This window comes from Chinchilla lanigera, unplaced genomic scaffold, assembly GCF_000276665.1.
Source record: "Chinchilla lanigera isolate Chin_1 unplaced genomic scaffold, ChiLan1.0 scaffold00043, whole genome shotgun sequence".
Taxonomy (NCBI): domain Eukaryota; kingdom Metazoa; phylum Chordata; class Mammalia; order Rodentia; family Chinchillidae; genus Chinchilla; species Chinchilla lanigera.
Genome location: NW_004955444.1, coordinates 1136322 through 1141782, shown reverse-complemented (window position 1 = coordinate 1141782; position 5461 = coordinate 1136322).

Genomic DNA, 5461 nt, shown 5'->3' with positions numbered 1-5461 from the left:
GCGCCGCACCCCGGGCTCGGGGCGCTCCGGGACAGCAGCCCCGCGGGTCGGGCGGACGCCTCTGCTGGGAGTCGGCAGCCTCACTGCGCAGATGAGCACGTTCGCAGTCTGGTTCCATCGCGTTTCTTTTCGCTTTTTTTGGAGACAGAGTCTCAGTATACAGCCCAGGCTGGCTTCAGACTCACCCCGATCCTCCTGCCTCAGCCTCCCAAGGCTTTATTTCACTTTAATAAAAATGGAGGGAGTTAAGAAGAATTAAGATGTGGTATGCACGTGCATCAGAACTCCCGAGTGACGTGATCACCGCGCACCGCAGAAGTGCGAGGCATGGTAAAGGCTGCTCGGAATGAGGCCGACGAGCCTACTTCACAGGTGAAGACGCAGGCACGGGGGGAAGCAGAGTCACAGGCCATGTGAGGAGCAGAGTGGAAATTGCCGCGTAATTTCTCTGACTCAGACAGAAGCGGTTCTCCATCAAGAAAAAGTCACTTCACAGTCGGCCCAGGGATCATGCATCCGGCTTCGCCTCTTCTTTCCTCTTTCCTCCTACGGATATCTCGGGTCTAGAACACAGCAAGTGTTTGGAGCCCCGCACCACGTGACTTGCACAAGAAGGACACGAGCTGAATTCTGGGCCCCAAGTTACACATCTGCAGAGTGACTGTAATCGCAGCTGCCCTTGGGAGGACCCTTGAGGTTCTGCTCCGTTACAGGAGGGGCTTAGGCGGCTGTCACTGCCTGCTAGCAACCCACAACACATTCCTGTAAGCGTCAGTGTAATTTAAAAGTGTTCTTTAAGCTGGGCATGGTTGTGTATACCCGTGATCCCAGCACTCAGGAGGCTGAGGCAGGAGAATCACTCTCAAGGTTGAGGCCAGCCGGGGCTACATAGTGAGCTGGAGGCCAGCCTGAACTGCATAGGGAGACCCTGCCCAGACAGCCATACACACACACACAGATCCAGAGAGATTATGGGCTGGTAGTCCTGACAGCCAGCCTGCTGCTACTCCAAGGAGAAAGAGCTAGGCCTCGGACGACTCTGGGAGGGGGAGAAGGACCAAGGGACAGCTCTGGGGAGGGGACCGGCCCCCTGCACCCCCACCCTCCTCCTGTGCTGGGCACCCACACAGGGCCCAAGTATGACTTTCACAGTCGGATGTTTTTCCTTTAGAGACGAGAGCTTCACACTGCACAGGCTCAGGGCGAGATGCCCCCACCTCCCTGTGACCGGGTGGGGATCAGGTGCTGGGGCAGGATGTCCAGCCCAAGTTCAGTCCCTGGGACAAGGCAGCAAAGGGTGCAGGGTGGGCGGGGCCAGGCCCGGACCTGTCTTTGTGTTTGCTTGAAACAGGGTCTCATCATGGAGCCCAGGCTGGCCTCGAACTTGTGGCAGTCTTCCTGCCTCTGCTTCCTAGGAGCTGGGATTCCAGGTGTGCGCCAACACGGCCGGCGTGGACCTGTCTGGGGTCTCCTTCTGTGTCCCCCAACTGCCCCTCGACGTAGAGGACCCAGCACACTGTACACGGTGACACAGCGACTCAAGGGGAACGGGCCCTTCTGTGTCCTCAGGGCCGCTTTGAACAAATCCTTCTCCTTTTATACCAAAATCAGCGGCCTCCTCTGCCTGGGTCAGGGGCGCGCCTGAGCCGGCGGATGCACGTGATTAGGGCTCAGCACCAGCAGCCTCCTGAGGGTGGACGATGTCAGAACCCCCCCCCCCCGGGCCAACCTGCCGCTCAACGAGGCTGAGCCCTGCTGGTGCAATGGCACCTGTCTGTAAAGCCGGCACCAAGGGAGGCTGAGGCAGGAGGGTCAAAAGTTGGCATCTGGCCAAGGGCAATCCAGTCAGACCCTATGTCAAAATAAAGCATTTTAAAAAGGGGCTGGGATGCGGCCCAGTGCTACAGCGCTCCTGGGTTCAATTCCCAACACCAAAACTTAAAAACACAAAATCTCTGAGGTGATCGCCACGTGTAGATGGTGTAGGGGGATACCTTGTTTCCCAGCGTTCCGTGGGCTTGTCTGTCCCGAGCTCTGCAGACACGGCACCGTGCTTCTCGGGTGCCCCGGGAGGGGCACTGGGCACAGACCGAGGCTGCGCCAGGCTGGCCTGGTGGGGCAGCACGGGAAACTCCAGCTCAAAAGGGTCGGGGACCAACCTGGCCCCCTCAAGCTGTCCGGTCAGCCAGCACCCGCATTTTGCATTTATTTAGGGTTTGGGGTGGGGTGTTGAGGCAGGGTCTCTCTGCGCAGCCCCAGCTGGCCTTGAACTCACAGCGGTCCTCCTGCCTCAGCCTCCCAAGTGCTGAGATTACAGGCGTGCGTCACTATGACAGGCCAGGGGCTCCCCAGGGAGCCGTGGGTACCCACATGTGCTTGGGAACACGGGCCCACTCAGGAGGACCTGGAATCGGCCTGCACTGCCCTGCGAGCCCAGGTTCCGAGGAGGAGCGGGGTCGTCGGAACTGCCAAGGAGCGGGACACCAGGCCGCGGGGTTCCCATCTGGAAGGCCCGGCAGAGTGGCAGGAGGGTCAGTCCTTCCAGGGCCTCGCTGAGCAGGGCGTCAGGAGGGCGAGGGACTCGGGGTGTGTGCCCAGCAGGCCTGGCGAAGAGCATGTGACCACCAGGTCCCTTTGACTCTGGGACACAGACAGTGGTTTTATTTATTTACTTATTTATTTATTTTCCAGTACCAGGAATTGAACTCACGACCTTGCACTTGCCAGACAGGCACTGTGCAGCTGAGCTGAATCCCCAGCCCCCACAGACAGTGTTGAGGGGAGAAACTTTTGGTGGGAAAAAAATAAAGAGAGATTGTGGGTGTTTTTCTTTCTTTCCTTTTAAAAATCTGTTTCTGTTTGGTTTTGTCTTTTCAAGACAGGTTCTCAAAAAAAAAAAAAAAAAGACAAGGTCTCACTACACCGTTCAGGCTGGCCTTAGCGTGGCAGAGATCTTTCTGCCTCAGCCTCCACAGGCATGTGCCGCCCTAATGGTAAGTTTTTTTAAAAAAAAGTATTTTTGAGATGGGATCTGGCTAAATCACTTAATTGCCCAGGCTGGCCTCCACATGCAGTCCTCCTGCCTCAGCCTCCTGCAGTGCTGGGATTACTTGCCTTTGCCACCTGGCCCGGCCTCCTTTTCCATGTACACACGTGTGATACCTGGTGGGGGGGACTCTAGGATGTACTTTGGAGGCAGCGCACTTATCTGGCATGCGTAAGCCCTGGGTTCAATCCTCAGCACCACAAAAAAAACAAAAGAAAACAAAGGAAAGGAAAGGAAGAACCCCGCTGGCGACCTGTGGAGGTGGGCCCCGGGCCCGCCGGAGTCACCCGGGAGCAGCTTCTCGGCGGCTGTGGACTCAGAGGTGCCCTCCACCAGGGCCCTGAAGCCCGCCTCCGGGCGCCGGCGCGGGTGCTCAGGGTGTGGCTCTGCGCTCCGCGCCCGCCCGGGTGAGGCGAGGTGTGCGCAGCTGCCGTGATCCCAGCTACCCGGAGGCGGCAGAGGCCCGCTCAAGGCCCCGGAACGCAGGAGGGGCCCGGCCTCGGAGAGGCCGGGGAGGCCGGGCATGCCGGCGGGGAGGGGCCCCGGGTTCGGGCCCAGCTTGCACAGCCGGGAGCACGCCGGACCAGCCACGCAGCAAGACGCCGTCTCAGAGCCCCCAGATCCCGGAACCCCGACCCACGGACGGAGCCGGCCGAACCCCGACAGCAGCCCGCGCCCCTCGCTGGCTTCCCCGCGCTCTCGCGAGCGCCGCTGCCCGGGGTCCGCGCCCGCTCCTCCTGCGCCCGGGCCTCAGTCCCGCCTTTCCGCCGCGGACCCGGGCCTGAGCGCAGGCCTTGTGCGGGCCACACGAGTGCTCCGCGCTGAGCTGCTGCCCGGCCCCTTCGCGGTTTTTTCTTCCTTTTTTTTTTGAGTCAAGGTCTCACTTTGTAGTTTGGGCTGCCTTAAACTCAAGGTGATCCTCCTGCCTCAGCTTCCCAGCGGCTGGGATTGATCACAGGCGGGGCACGCCACCCCACCCGGCTCTAAAAGCATGTTAGGTTTTAAATCATGAAAGCGGCTTTAAATTTGTTTTGGTGTCTCTAAATTAAAGGGTAGAAAAAACACAAGCGAGTCAGGGACAGGAATGTCATTCGAGAAGGCTGGACTTTGGTCTGGGGCGGCTTGGGAAACTGGGGGACAGGGCAGCAGGCAGCCAGAGGCTGAGCTTCCTTATTGCAAAAGTCTGGGCTCCGGGAGGCAGGTGAGGGACACCTGGAATTGCCCGCAGGAGGCCGAGTCACCCCGCCCTCCGCCGGTCGGGAGTGGCCCGCGGCGCCTCCGCAGGCGGGCGGGGTGCATGGGGCCGCGGCTCGGCCCCGATAAGGCGGCAGGGCCGGGCGCCCCGGGTGACCCCGGCCCGGGCTTTCGTCAGCCGCGCTGCAGGCCCGCCCAGTCGCCTTATCCGGCCCGGCAGGCTGGGGGGCGCCTTGGAGCCCGAGGACAGACAGGCGGCGCACGTGACGCAGCTTAGCCGGCGCGGAGGCCTCAGAAGTGAGCTGGGGCAGGAACGGCAAGTCGGGCTCGGCTCGGGGAAGGCCGCCTGGCCGGGGACAGGCCGTGCCCACCGCGGGAGGCCCTGCGCTGCGGCCAGCGCCAGAAAGGAAATGAAAACACGTTAAGAAAAGACTTAAGCCGGGTCTGAGGGCACACGCCTGTAATCCCAGCAATGGGAGGCTGAGGCAGGAGGATCGTTGTGAGTTCGAGGCCAGCCTGGGCTACAAAGTGAGCTCAACACCGGCCTGAACTGCATAGCAAGACCCTGTCTCAAAAAAGCCAAAAAAAAAAAAAAAAAATTTAAGCCAGCTGTAGGGGCAGCTGGAATGACGCCTGTCATTCCAGAGCACATGGGAGGCTGAGGCAGGAGGATAAAAAAATTGAGCCCAGACAATTCAGCCACTCAGGGAGACCCTGTCCCAACTAAAATAGGAGGAAAAGAAAGACAGAAAGAAAGGAAATTGCAAGAGATGTGTGCAAGAGAAATTGCTGGAGATGTGGTTTCCTGTGAAGGCCTTGAGTTCAATACCCAGGGCCACAAAAAGGAAAAGCAGCCGGCCCCCACATGTGGGTGTGAGGTGGGCGCCCCCTCTGCTGTCCCGACCTTGTCTGAGGACAGAGTTGTAATGACACCGGGCCTGGAGCATCCTACCCCGCACACACACCTTGGGCCCAGACGTACCCGTGTTGGCGGGGCCGGCGGTTAGGGAGTTCGGCTCTGCCAGAGTCCGGAGGGGCCCACGTTAAAGAACGGCTTCGACCCAACACAAGTCACAGCTCCCTGGGCCTCCGCGTCCTCCTTGGAAGCATGGAGACGTTGACAATGCCTGCTGACCTCCTGTAAGAGCTGACAGAGGGAACGCGTGAGAGGCATTGTGGCACACAACTGCAGTTCCAGCACTCAGGAGGCTGAAGCAGGAG